Source organism: Marmota flaviventris, unplaced genomic scaffold (assembly GCF_047511675.1).
Source record: "Marmota flaviventris isolate mMarFla1 unplaced genomic scaffold, mMarFla1.hap1 Scaffold_66, whole genome shotgun sequence".
NCBI classification, from domain to species: Eukaryota; Metazoa; Chordata; class Mammalia; order Rodentia; family Sciuridae; genus Marmota; species Marmota flaviventris.
In genome coordinates this window covers 154,464-169,736 of record NW_027288412.1, presented here as the reverse complement: position 1 = coordinate 169,736, position 15,273 = coordinate 154,464, and positions in this window count along the sequence as shown.

Genomic DNA, 15,273 nt, shown 5'->3' with positions numbered 1-15,273 from the left:
GGCTGAAACAAGTTTTTTATTGGAATTTTTGATACTAAGTACTGTTCATTCTTTCCAGATTTACACATTGTACCCCAAGTTGTGACTCGTAGGTTCAATGGTTTGCACACTGTAACAGTTTGAATGTTCAGTTTTAACTTTGTTTTGTACAATACAGATGAACAGAAATAGAGCAAAAAACCAAACAGGTTTTGTGATAGATGCTTGAAACTTCACAGACAAAAATCAGTTCTAAGTATTCACTCTGTGTTTTTTTATAGTCAAAGTAGCTCTAAGCAGAGGCACACTAGAGTAACTTTCACTATCAGCACTTTCACAGCTAGTAGGAATCCGGGGACTGAAAGAGCTGAAAAAATTATTTGGTTGTATTTCTTTTGTACTTGGCTTGATAAGCCCTTTCACTAACCACATTTTTCTCCAAATTTGGTTCTCCTAGGTTCAAAGGTTTTCAGACAGGAACACTTTGAATTTTTAGGATTTACTTCATTTTGCATTGTACAGGTGAATAAAAATAGTGTTCCAAACCAAACACAGGTTGTACTACCTGCTTATACCTAGATATACACAATAAATTCTCAGTGCTCACTCTGTGATTTTTTCCTGATTGAAGTACTTCTAAGCTGCAGAATGCACGAACAGCTTTTTCTAACTTACATTAGGACCTAGCAGGAGAATCTCAAAGTAGTGAAAGAGCTACAACAATTTTTAATCAGATTTTAGTGATACACATAAGGGTTCACTCTTTCACTAAACTCACTTTGTACCTTAACTTTGGGATTACTAGGTTCAATGTTTTGAACACAGGAAATGTATGACTTTTCAGGTTTCATTTGCTCTGCACTATAGAGATGGACGTAAATGGAGCTACAAATCAAACATGGTTTGAGCTAGATGCTTGAAACTTCACACATACAATCAGTTGTAAAATTTCACTCTGTGGCTTGTTCCTGGTAAACTATCTCTAAAAAAGAGGCATACTGGAAATGATTCCTTTCTGAGCCCTTTAGTAGCTAGCAGGGAATTTGCATGGACTGAAAGAGCTGCAAAATGTTCATTGGATTTCTTTGATACTCAGCAGGATTCATTCTTTCACTAAACGCACTTTATTCTCCAAGTGTTGCTTTCCTGGATTCAAGGGCTTGCAGACATGAAGAGTTTGAATTTTGAGGTATGAATTCATTTTGCACAATACAGGTGGTTTAAAATACAGCTGCAAATCAAAAACAGTCTTGGCTTCTTGCTTGAAATGACAAACACAATCAGTTCTCAGTATTCACCCTGTGGTTTCTTCCTGTTTGAAGTACTTCTAAGAAGAAGCACACAAAAACTGCTTTTACTAACTCTCATTAATAGCCTGAATGAGAATCTCAATGTACTGAAAGACTGCAAAATTGTTTTCGTTGGATATCATTGATACTCTGTAGGATTAACCCTTTCACCAAATCGACTTTGAACTCCATGATTGGGACTCTAATATTTACAGTTTTCACATAAAAACAATTTGAATTTTCAGGGTTCACTTTTTTTGGCACTATAGAGATGGATCAAAATAAAGCTAAAAATCAGAGTTTGTGCTAGATGCAGGAAATTTCACACACACAATCAATTCTCTGTTTTCACTATGTTGTTTATTCTAGGTCAATGTATCTCTAAATAGAACATGCAGGAACAGCTTTTACTTACTTGCTTTAGGAGCTAGCAGGAAAATCTCAATGTACTGAAAGAGCTGCCACATGTTTTCATTGGATTTTTTTTGATACTTGTCTGCATTCAACCTTTCACTAAACCCACTTTATTCACTAATTTTGGTAATCCTTGTGTCAATGGTTCACACAGAGGAACAGTTTAAATTTTCAGATTTCACTTTGTTTTGCACTATAAAGATAGATGGAAAGAGAGCTACAAATCAAACATGGTTATTTGATAGATTCTTGATCTCCTCACATACATTATTTTCAAAGTTTTACAATGTAGTTTGTTACTGCTCAAAGTATATCTAAGCAGAGGCATGCCAGAGCTACATTGTCTAACAGAACTTTTGAGGATTGCAGGAAACATTCCACGAAATGAAAGAGCAGCACCAATTTTTTATTGCATTTTTTGATACTCAGCAGTATTCATTTTTTCATTAAACAAACATTTTTTTAAAGTTTTGTTTTCCTAAACTCAAATATTTGCATAGAGGATCAGTTTGAATTTTTAGGTTTGAATTAATTTTGCCCTATTCAGGTGGATTATAATGGACCTCAAACAAATATGATTTGTGCTCCCTGCTTGAATCTTGCAATAGACAATAAGTTCTCATTGGTATTTCTGGGTTGTTGTTTTTTTCTTGCTTGAAGTGGTTCTAAGCAAAAGAACACAGAAGAATTTTTTTCTAACTCACATTAGAAGCTCACCGGACAATGCCAATTTAATGATAAAACTGAAACAGTATTTTTATTGGATGACTTTGATACATGATATCTTTCACACGTTGACTAAACCAAATTTGTACCTAAATTTTGAGACTCCTATGTTCCAATGTTTGCACACAGGAACAGTTTGATTTTTCATATTTCATTTTGTTTTGATTTATAGAGATGGATGTAAGTTGAGCTACAAATCAATCATGCTTTGTGATAGCTGTTTGAATCTTGACATACACAGTAAGTTCTCAGTGCTCACTCTGTGGTTTATTTTTGGGTGAAGTATTTCAAAGCAGAAGCAAGCAGGAGCATCTTCCAGTAACTTACTTAGGAGCTGGCATCAGAAACACATTGTACTGAAAAGCTAAACCTCTTTTTTTTTATTGGATTTTTTTTGATACTAGGCATAGTTCACACTTTCCCTATTGACAAATTGTACCCAAAGTTGTGCCTCCTAGGTTCAATGGGTTGCACACTAAAAAGTTTGAATTTTCAGTTTTAACTGTTTTATACTATTCAGATGAATGAAAATAGAGCAACAAATCAAATACGGTTTGTGATAGATGCTTAAAACTTCACAGACACAATCAGCTTTAAGTTTTCACTCTGTGTTTTGTTCATAGTCAAAGTAGCTCTAAGCAGAGGCATACTGGAGCAATTGTCACTGCCAGCATTTTCACAGCAAATAGGGAAATTTCCAGGGAATGAAAGAGCTACAATTTTTTTTTGGTTGGAATTCTATGGTTCTTGGCAGGATAAGCCCTTTCACTATCCACATTTTGTTCTCCAAATTTGGTTCTCCTTGGTTCAAGGGTTTTCAGAGAGGAAAACATTGAAATTTCAAGATTTACTTCATTTTGCATTCTCCAGGTGAGTAAAAATAGACCTGCAAGCCAAAGACAGTTTGTACTACCTGCTTCTAATGAGACATACTCAATAAGTTCTCAGTGCTCACTCTGTGGTTTGTTCCTTATTGAAGTACTTCTAAGAAGAAGCACACATGAACACATTTTACTAACTTGCATTAGGAACTAGCAGGAGAATCCTAATCTAATGAAAAAGCAGCAAAAATTTTAATAAGATTTTATTGATACTCAGCAGGGTACACTTTGACTAAACTCACTTTGTACCTTAAGTTTGGGATTCCTAGGTTCAATGTTTTGAACACAGTAAATGTATGAAATTTCAGGTTTTACTTTGCTCTGCACTATCGAGATGGATGGAAATAGAGATACCAATCAAATATGGTTTGTGCTAGATGCTTGAAATTTCACACATCCAATCAGTTGTTAAAGATCACTCTGTTGTTTTGTTCTTGGTCACAGTAGCTCTAAGAAGAGGCAAGCTGGAATTGTTTTCTTTTTAAGCCCTTTTGAAGCTAGCAAGGAATGTTGCACAGACAAAAAAAGCTGCAAAATTTTGTTCATTGGATTTCTTTGATACTCAGCAGGATTCATTCTTTCACTAAGCACACTTTGTTCTCCAAGTTTTGTTTTCCTAGATTATAGGGTTTGCAGACAGGAAGAGTTTGAATTTTAGGTTTGAATTCATTTTGCACTAAAAATGTGGTTGAAATACATTTGCAAATCAAACACAGTCTTGGCTTCTTGCTTGAAACTTGACATACACAATCAGTTCTCAGTGCTCACTCTGTGGATTCTTCCTGTTTGAAGTACTTCTATGAAGAAGCACGCAAAAACAGTTTTTACTAACTCTTATTAAGAGCAAGCATGAGAATCCCAATGTAATGAAAAAATTGCAAAAATTTTTTAATTGGATTTCTTGAGATTCAAAAGGGTTAACCATTTCACAAAATCCACTTTGGACCAATGTTTGGGACTACAATGTTTAGAGTTTCTACAAGGAAACAATTTGAATTTTCAGGTTTCACATTGTTTGGCACTATAGGAATGGATAAAAATACAGGTATAAATCAAACACGTTTTGTGTGGATGCTGAAAATTTCACACACACAGTCTCTTCTCAGTGTTCACTCTGTGTTTTTTTTTTTAGGTCAACGTAACTCTAAGCAGAAGCCTGCAGGAACAGCTTTTACTTACTTGCTTTAGGAGCTACCAGGAGAATCTCAATGTACTGAAAGAGCTGCCACAATTTTTCCATTGGATTTTTTGATACATGGCTGCATTCAGCATTTCACTAAACCCAATTGTTACACTAAGTTTGGTACTCCTTGGTTCAATGGTTCTCTCACAGGAACAGTTTAAATTTTCAGATTTCACATTGTTTTCCACTATAAAGATGGAGGGAGAGAGAGCTGCAAATCAAACATGGGTTTTTCTAGATCCTTGAATTTCCACACACACAATATGTTTAAAATTTTACTCTGTGGTTTGTTTCTGCTGAAAGTATATCTAAGCAGAGGCATGCATGGGTTACTTTGTCTACCAGCATGTTAGCAGCTAGCAAAAAAATTTCCAAGGACTGGAAGAGAAGCTTCAATTATTTTATTGCTTTTTGTTGAAACTAAGCTGTATTCATCCTTTCACTAAAAAACTTTGTTCTTCAAATTTTGTTTTCCTAAACTCAAACATTTGCAGAGAGGAACAGTTTGAATTTTTAGGTTTGAATTTGATTTGCTCTAATCAGTTAAACTAAAATGGAACTCAATCAAACATTTATTGTGCTAAATGCTTGAAAATTGCATCATACAATCAGTTCTCATTGCTAACTCTGTGGATTTTTTCTTGGTTTAAGTAGTTCTAAGCAAAAGCACACAGAAGCAGTTTTTTTTCTTACTCACATTAGAAGCTCACAGGACAATGCCCATTTACTGATATAGCTGAAATATTTTTTTTTCCATTGGATGACTTTGATACATGCTAGTTTTCACATGTCTACTAATCCAAATTTGTACCTCAGTTTTGAGACTCTTAAGTTCAAGGGTTTGCACACAGGAACAGTTTGAATTTTTAGGTTTCAATTTGTTTTTCATTATAGAGATGGATGGAAGTAGAGCTACAAATCAAACACAATTTGTGCTATTTGTTTGAAATTTTACGTACACAATATATTCTCTATACTCACTCTTTGGCTTCTTCTTAGGTGAAGTACTTAAAAGCAGAAGCATGCAGCAACATCTTCTATTAAGTCACTTAAGAACTGGCATCAGAATCACATTATACTGAAAGATCTGAAATTATTTTTTATCGAATTTCTTTGATATTGGGCATGGTTCATCCTTTCGTTATTCTCATATTGTACCCCAAGTTGTGACTCGTCAGTTCAATGGTTTGCACACTGGAACAGTTTGATTTGTCAGTTATAACTTTGTTTTGTACTATACAGTTAACATTAATAGAGCAACAAAATAAATATGGTCTGTGATAAATGATTGAATCTTCACATACACAATCAGTTCTAAGTTTTCACTCTGTGTTTTGTTCATGGTCCAACTAGCTCTAATCAGAGGCACACTGGAGCAACTTTCACTGTCAGCACTATCACAGTTATTTAGGAAATTTCCATGCATTGAAAGAGCTGCAAAAATTGTTTTTGTTGAATTTCTTTGGTACTTGGCAGGTTAAGTCATTTCAGTAACCACACTTAATTGTACAAATTTGGTTCTCCTACGTTCAAGAGTTTTCAGACAGGAATACTTTAAATTTTCTGGTTTTACTTCATTTTGCACTGTACCTGCGAATGAAAACAGAGCTGCAAACCAAACACTGCTTGTGCTACCTGCTTGTAACTTGACATACACATTCAGTTCTCAGTGTTCATTCTGTGGTTTGTTCCTGGTTGAATAGTTCTAAGCAGAAGCATGCAGGAACTTCTTTTACTACCTTGCATTAGGCGATAGAAGGAGAATCCCTATGAACTGAAAGAGCTGCAATAATTTTTTAATTGGATTATATTGATACTCAGCAGGGTTCAGTCTTTCACTAATCTCACTTTGTATCTTAAGTTTGGAATTCCTAGGTTCAATTGTGTGAACACAGGAAATGGATGATTTTTCAGGTTTCACTTTGTTTTGCACTACAGAGATGGATGGAAATATAGCTACAAATCAAACACAGTATATGGTATATGCTTGTTAATTTACACACACACAATAAGTTCTAAATATTCACTCTGCAGTATGTTCTTCATAAAAGTATCTCTAAACAGAAGCATTCTAGAAATTGTTCATCTCTTGTCACTTTAGCAAGTAGCAGGGAATATCCCAATGACTGAAAGAGCTGCAAAATTTTAATTGGATTTCTTTGAACCTCATCAGAAATAATTCTTTCACTAAACATGCTTTGTTTTCCAAATGTTCTTTTCTTAGATCCAAGTGTTTGAAGAGACAAAGAGTTGATATTTCCCATTTAAATTCATTTGCACTATAAAGGTGGGGATAATACAGGTGCAAATCAAACATGGTTTGGGCTACTTGCTTGAAACTTTATATACACAATCAGTTCTCAGTGCTCACTTTGTGTTTTCTTCCAGTTGAAGTACTTCTTAGCAGAAGCTCACAAAAACAGCTTTTGCTAACTCTCATTAAGAACTAGCAGGACAATCCCAATGTACTGAAAAATCTGCAATATTTTTTGATGGATTTCTTTGATACTGGGCAGGGTTCACTCTTTCAATAAATCCACTTTTACCCCAAGTATGTGACTGCTAGGTTTAGAGTTTGCACACAGGAACCATTTGAATTTTCAAGTTTCCCTTTGTTTGGCACTATAGAGATGAAGAGAAATACAGTTACAAATCAAACATGGCTTGTTCTAGATGCTGAAAATTTCACACACACAATAACTTCTCAATGTTCACTCTGTAGTTTCTCTATGTCAAAGTAGCTCTAAGCAGAAGCATGGAGGAACAGGTTTTACTCATTTTTTAATAGCTACTAGGAGAATTCCAATGTACTGAAATAGTTGACACAATTTTTTCATTGGACTTTTTTTGGATACTTAGCTGCATTCAACATTTCTCTATACTCACATTGTACACTGAGTTTGGTACTCTTTGCTTAAATGGTTCACATACAGGAACAGTTTAAATTTTCAGGTTTCAATTCGTTTTTCAATATAAAGTTTAATACAAAGTGAGCTTCAAAACAAACAGGGTTTGTGCTTGGTTCTTGAATCTTCATGCACACAATATGTTCTAAATATGTACTCTGTGGTTTGTTCCTGCATAAAGTAGTTCTAAGCAGAGGCATGAAGGAGCTGCTTTGTTTATCAGCACTTTAGGACCTAGCAGAAAAAATTTTCACGTAGAGAAAAAGAAGCAACAATTTTTTTATTATATTTCATTGATACTCAACAGGATTCATTCTTTCACTAAAGAAACTTTGTTCTTCATGTTTTATTTCCCTAAACTTGTGGATTTGCGGACAGGAAGAGTTTGAATTATCAGATTTTAATTTATTTTGCATTTTCCAGTTACATTAAAATGGAACTCCAATCAAACATTATTTGGGCTACTTGTTTGAAACCTGACATACACAATCAGTTCTCAGTGCTCACTCTGTGGTTCGTTCCTGTTTAAAGTATTTCTATGTGGAAGCACGCAAAAGTAGCTTTTACTAATTCTCATTAATAGGTAGCAGAACAATCCCAATGTACTGAAAGATCTGCAAAAATATTTGCTGATGGATTTGTTTCATACTCAGCAGGTTTCACACTTTCACTAAATCCACTTTTCTACCCCATTTTGGGATTGATAGTTTTAGAGTTTGCACATAGGAACTATTTGAATTTTCAGGTTTCACTTTGTTTGACACTATAGAAATGGATAAAAATACAGCTAAAAATCAAACACGACTTTTGCTAGATGTTGGATATTTCATGCACACAATCACTTCTTAGTGTTCACTCTGTGTTTTTTTTTTTTTTTTTTTTAGATAGAGGTAGTTTTAATCAGAAGCAAGGAGAAAAAGCCTTTACTTACTTGCTTTAGTAGCTGTCAGGAGAATCATAATATACTGAGAAAGGTGCCATAATTTTTCATTGGATTTTTTTTGGATACTTGGCTGCATTCAGTCCTTCACTATACACACTTTGTACACTAAGTAGGGTACTCCTTGGTTCAAAGGCTTGCACAGAGGAATAGTTTAAATTTTCAGGTTTCACTTTGTTTTGCAATATAAAGATGGATGGAAAGAGAGCGACAAATCAAACATGGTTTTTGCTAGGTTCTTGTGTCTTTACACAGACATTATGCTGTAAGTATTTACTCTGTTGTTTTTTCCTGGTCAAAGCAGCTTTAAACAGAGGCATGCAGGAACTGCTTTCTCTCTCAGCACTTTAGGAGCTAATAGAAAAATTCTCATGAACTGAAAGAGCTGCAAATTTTTTTAGTTGGATTACTTTAATACTCGACAGGATTCATTTTTAACTACACCGACTTTGTTTTTGAAGTTTTGTTCTTTTATGTTCAAGGGTTTGCAGACAAGAACAGTTTGAATTTTCAGTTTTCATTTTGTTTTGCACTATACAGGTGGATGAAAATAGAATTGCAAATCAAAATCTGTTTGTGCAATCTGCTTGAAAGTTTACATATACTGTCAGTTCTCAGTCCTCACTCTGTGGTTTGTTCCTGCTTGAATTACTACAAGCATAAACAAGCATGAAAAGCTTTTACTAAGTCAAATTAGGAGCTAGCAGGAGAAGGGCAATATACTAAAAACTCTGCAACAATTTTTCTTGGAAGTATTTGATAATTAGCAGGGTTCACCCTCTCTGTAATCCCATTATGTACTACATATTTTGGACTTATAATTTCAATGGTTTGCAAACAGGAAGAGATTGAATTTTTAGGATTCACTTTTTTTTGCACTATAGAAATGGATGGAAATAAAGATACAAATCAAACATGATTTGTATTACAGTCTTGAATCTTCACCCACACAATCAGTTCTTAGTGTTCACTCTGTGGTTGGATCCTGGTCAAAGTAGATCTAAGCAGAGTCATGCAAAAACAGCTCTCACTATCAGTGCTTTAGGATCTAGCAGAAATTTCCAATGTACTGGAAGAGCTGCAAACTTTTTTCATTTGATTTATTTGATACTCAACAGTATTCTTCCTTTCAAAAACACTCTTTGTTCTCCAAGTTTGGTTCTTCTAGGTTTAAATGTTTGCACATAGGAACAGTTTGATTTTTCATGTTTTGCTTCATTTTGCCCTATGCAAGTAGTTGTAAACTGAGGTTCAAATCAAACAAAGTTTGTGCTAGTTGCATGAGTCTTCCTATACACAATCTGTTCTCAGTACTCTCTCTGTGGTTTTAAACTTGTTGAAATATTCTACACAGAAGAACACAGGAACAGCTTTTACTTACTCGCTTTAGGAGCTATCATGAGAATTTCAATATACTGAAAGAGCTACAACAATTTTTTCTTAGACTTTTTAATAGTCAGCAGTAGTCTCACTATAAATAAACTGCAAATTTGTGAGTCTTAGTTTTAAGTGTTTGCAGACAGAAACAGTTTCAATTTTCAGGCTTCACTTTGTTTTTCAGTAAAGAGATGGAATAAAATAGATCTACAAATCATGCATGGTTTTGTTAGATGCATGAAACTTCACACACAGAATAAGTTCTCAGGTCTCACTCTGTGGTTTCTTCCTGGTTGAAAAATTTCTAAGTAAAAGCATGCAGAAACAACTATTATTAACTTGCATTAGAAGCTAGCAGGTGAATGAAAATGTACTGAATGAGCCACAACAATTTTTCAATTGTTTTTTGTTGATACTCTAGAGAAATCACACTTTCAATAAATCCACTTTGTACCACAAGTTTGGGACTTCTCATTTTAATGGTTTGCACACAGGGCCAGTTTGAGTTTCTATGTATCACTTTGATTTCACTATAAATATGGATGGAAATAGATCTACAAATCAAACATGGTTTTTGCTAACAGTATGAAACTTCACACACACAATCAATTATAAGTGTTCACTATGATAATTATTCTTAGTCAAAGTAGCTCTAAGCTGAGGCATGCAGGAACAGCTTTCTCTGTAATGATTTAAAAGCTAGCAGGAAAATTAACATATAATGGAAGAGCTGCAAACATTTTTTAATGGATTTTATTGATACTAAGCAGGATTAATCCTTTCACTAAAGACACTTTTTTTCTCCATGTTTGATTTTTCTAGTTTTAAAGGTTTGCACACAGAAACAGTTTGAATTTTCAGGTTTGAATTCATTTTACACTATACAGATGGATGAAAATAGAGCTGGAAATCAAAAACAGTTTTTAATAGCTTCTTGAAACTTGGCATACAAAATCAGTTCTCTGTGCTCACTATGTGGTTTTTCCCTGGATGAAGTACTTATAAACAGAAGCATGCAGGAAAAGCTTTTACTAACTAGCTTTGAAAGCTAGAAGAAAAATCCCAATGTACTGAAAGAGCTGCAAATATCTTTTCTCTTTGATACTTGGCAGCATTAACTCTTTCATTAAACCCACTTTCTACACCAAATTTTTGTATCCTAGGCTCAATGATTTTCACAACAGTAACAATTTGAATTTTCAGGTTTCACTTCATTTTGCAATATATAAATTAATTAAAATAGAGCCTCAAATCTAACATTGTTTGTACTACATGATTAAAATTTCACATACACAATCAGTCCTAGGTCTTCAATCTGTGGTTTGTTCATAGTCAATGTAGCTCTAAGCAGAAGCATGCATGAACAGGTTTCTCTATCAGTGTTTTATCAGCTATCAGTAACATTCCCATGTATTGAAAGAGGTGCAATATTTTTTTGTTGTATTTCTTTGATAGTCAGCAGGATTCATACTTTAACAAAACAAACTTTGTTCTCCAAGATTGGATCCACTAGGTTCAAAGGTTTGCAGACAGGAGCAGTTTGAATTTTCAGAGTTTACTTTTTTTGCACTATACAGTTGAATGAAAATAGAGGTAGAAAATAAACACGGTTTGTGATAGCTGCTTGAAACTTGTAATAAACAATTAGTTCTTAGTATTCACTCTGTGGTTTGTTTCCGTTTGAAGTACTTCTGAGCAGAAGCACACAGGAACAGCTTTTACTTATTCTCATTGGGATCTAGTGGGATAATCCCAATATACTGAAAGAGCTGCAAAAATTTTTTCATGGGATTTTATTGATACTTAGCAAGGTTCACCTTTTAGCAAACACACTATGTACCCCAAGTTTGGGATTTCTAGGTTTAGTGGTTTTAACACAGGAAATGTGTACATTTTCAGGTTTCATGTTGTTTTGCACTATAGAGATGGATTGAAATAGAGCTAAAATTCAAACATGGTTTATACTAGGTGCTTGAACCTTCACACACACAATCAGTTCTAAATGTTAACTCTTGACATAGCCAATCAGTTCTCAGTGCTCAGTCTGTGGCTGATTTCTATTCAAAGTAGCTATAAGCAGAGGCATGCTGTAACAACTATATCAGCACATTAGGAGCTAGAAGGAAAATTCAAAATTTCTGAAAGAGCTGCACCATTTTTTGCATTGGATTACTTTTGTGCATGGTAGATTTCAACCCTTCACTAATCACACTTTGTTCTCCAAGCTTTGTTTTCCTAGATTCTAGGATTTGAAGAGAGGAAAAGTTTGAATTTTCAGGTTTCACTTCGTTTTTCACTATAAAGTTGTATGAAAATAAAACTGGAAATCAAACACTGTTTGTGTTAGATGCTTGAATCTTTACACACATAATCTGTTCTCAGTGCTCACTCTGTGGTTTGTTCCTGGTAAAAGTATCTCTAAGCAGAGACGTACAGGAACAGCTTTCTCTATCAGTGCTTTATAGGGTGGGAAAAATATCCATTGTACTGAAAAAACTGCAAAAATGTTTTGATTGGTTTTCTTTGATACTCATCAAGATTCCTTCCATCACTAAACACACATTGTTCTCCTTGTTTGGTTCTCCTATTTTCAAGGGTTTGTAGAAAGGAGCAGTTTGAAATTTCAGGTTTCACTACAGTTTTCACAATACAATTGAATCAAAATAGAGCTACAAATATAACATGGTTTGTGCTAACTGCTTGAAACTTGACATACACAATCTGTTCTCAGTGCTCACTCTGTGGTTTGTTTCTGGTTAAAATACTCCTAAATAGAAGCATGCAAAAAAAGCTTTTACTAACACGCATTAAAAGCTAACATAAGATTCCCAACATACTGAAACAGATGGAAGAGTTTATATATTTTATTTCATTGATACTTGGCATATTTCAGTAAACCCACTTTTGTCCCTATTTCTGGGATTAGAAGCTTCAAAGGTATGCACAAATAAACAGTTTGAATTTTCAGGTTAAACTTTGTTTTGCAGTATAGAAATAGATGGAAATAGAGCTCTAAATCAAACATGTTTTGTGAGAGATGATTGAAAATTCTTTGTCAGCATTCTAGGACACAGCAGGACAATTTTCATGTAGTAAAAGAGCTGAAAAAATTTTTTCATTGGATTCTTTCATACTTGGCATAATTTATCCTTTCCCTAAACACTCTTTCTTCCTTACAATTGGTTCTCCTAGGTTCGAGGAATGGTTTGAATTTTAAAATTTCACTTAATTTTGCACAAAAAAGGTGGATCAAAAATATAGCTGAAAAACAAACTCCCTTTATGCTAATGTCTTGAAACTTGACATAATCAGTTCTCAGTGCTCACTTTGTGGTTGGTTTCTTCCTGGTTGAAGAAGGCTTAAGAAAAAGCACACAAAAACAGATTTTATTAACTTGCATTAGAAGCTAGAGGAGAATGAAAAGTAGTGAAAGAGCTGCAACAATTTATTCATTCAATTACTTAGATAACTCTACAGGGTTCTCACTTTCACAAAAAGCACTTTTTACCCAAGTTTGGGACTCCTGGGTTCAATGTTTCACACATAGGAACAGTTTGAATTTTAAGGTTTCACTTCATTTTGCACTACAGAATTGGATGGAAATAGAGCTACACATAAAACAAGTTTTTGCTAGATGCTTGAAACTTCACACACCCAATCAGTTCTAAGAGTTCACTCTGTGGCCTCATCAAAGTAGCTCTAAGCAAATGTATGCTTGAACAGTTTTTTTATCTCCAATTTATGAGCTAGCAGAAAACATCCAATATACTGAAAGAGCTGCAACAATTTTTTCATTGGATTCCTTGGATCCTTGGCACTTTTCATAATCGCCTAATCACACTTTGTTCTCCATGTTTGGTTCTCCTAGGTTCAAAGGTTTTCAGAAGAGAATGGTTTAAATTTTTAGATTTCAATTTGTTTTGCAGTATACGGGAGGATGAATATAGATTGGCACTCAAACACGGTTTCTTGTAGCTGTTTGAAACTTGACATTCACCATTACTTCTCAATGCTCACTAGGTTGTTTGTTACTGCTTGAAGAATTCTTAGCAGAATTAGGCAAGAATAATTTTTAGTGACTCATTTTAGGAGCTAGCAGAAGAATTCCAGTGTACTGAAAGAGCAGCAATGTTTTTTTTTTTTTTGTTGTTGTTGTTGTTGTTTTTTAGATTTCTTTGATACTTAGTAGGGTTCACCCACTCCCAAAACCCACTATGTACCTCCAGTTTTGGACTCCTAGGATTAACTCTTTGCACACAGGAACAGTTTGAATTGTAAGGTTTCACTTTGTTTTGCACTATAGAGATAGATAGAAATAGAGCTACAAATCAAACATGGTTGCTCAAGAAGCTTGAAATTTCACACACACACACAATCAGGTCTAAGTGTTCACACTGTGTTTTTTCCTTGTCAAAGTAGCTCTAAGGAGAGGCAAGAAGGAACAGCTTTCTCTGTCAGCATATTAGGAGCTAGCAATAGAATTCCCATATACTGAAAGAGCTGCAAAAATTTTTTCACTGGATTTTGTTGATACTCAGATTGAATCACCCTTTAACTAAAACCACTTTGTCCCACAAGTGTATGATCCTAGGTTCAAAGTTTTGCACACAGAAACAGTTTGTATTTTTTGTTTGCATTATAGTGATGGATGGAAATAATGCTACCAATCAAGCAGAGTTTGTTCTAGATTCTTGAAACTTCAAACACAAAATAAGATCACATTTTTTTTTTTCCTGGAAAAAGTAGCTTTAAGCAGAGGCTTGCATAAACAGCTGCGTGTATCAGTGTTTTAGGATATAACAGAAAAATTCCCATATAATGAAAGAGCTACATTTTTTTCCATTGGATTTCCTTGATATTTGGGAGGATTTATCCTTTTATTAAACACAATATGTTCCCCATGTTGGTTATCCTAGGATGAAAGATTTCAGAGAGAAACAGTTTGAATTTTCAGGTATCAGTCTGTTTTGCATTATATTAGTGGATAAAAATAGAGAAGCAAAACAATCACAGGTTTTGTTAGCTGCTTATACTTGGCATACACAATCGGTTCTCATTGCTCACTCTGTGCTTTGTTCCTGGTGGAAGAATTTCTAAGTAGGAGTATGCAGGAAGAGCTTATACTAACTCACTTTAAGAATTAGCAGGAGAATCACAATATACTGACACCTACCACAATATTTTCATTGGATATCTTTTCTACTCAGCAGGGTTTATCCTTTCACTAAACACACTTTGGACCCCAAATTTGGGACTCATATATTCAAAGGTTTGCACTCAGGAACAGTTTGAATTTTTAGGTTTCACTTTATTTTCATTATAGAGTTGGATTGAAATAGAGGTACAAACCAAACACAGTAGATGATCAATGCTTGAAACTTCACACACACAATCAGTTATAAGTGTTTATTCTATGGTTTCTTCCTTGCAAAAGAAGCAATCAGCAGAGGTAGCCAAGAACATCATTTTCTACCAGTGCATTAAGAGCTAGCAAGAAAATTCCAATGTAATGAATGAGCTGCAACATATTTTTTGTTTTATTTATTTTATATTTAGCTGGATTCATGCTTTGCTTAAA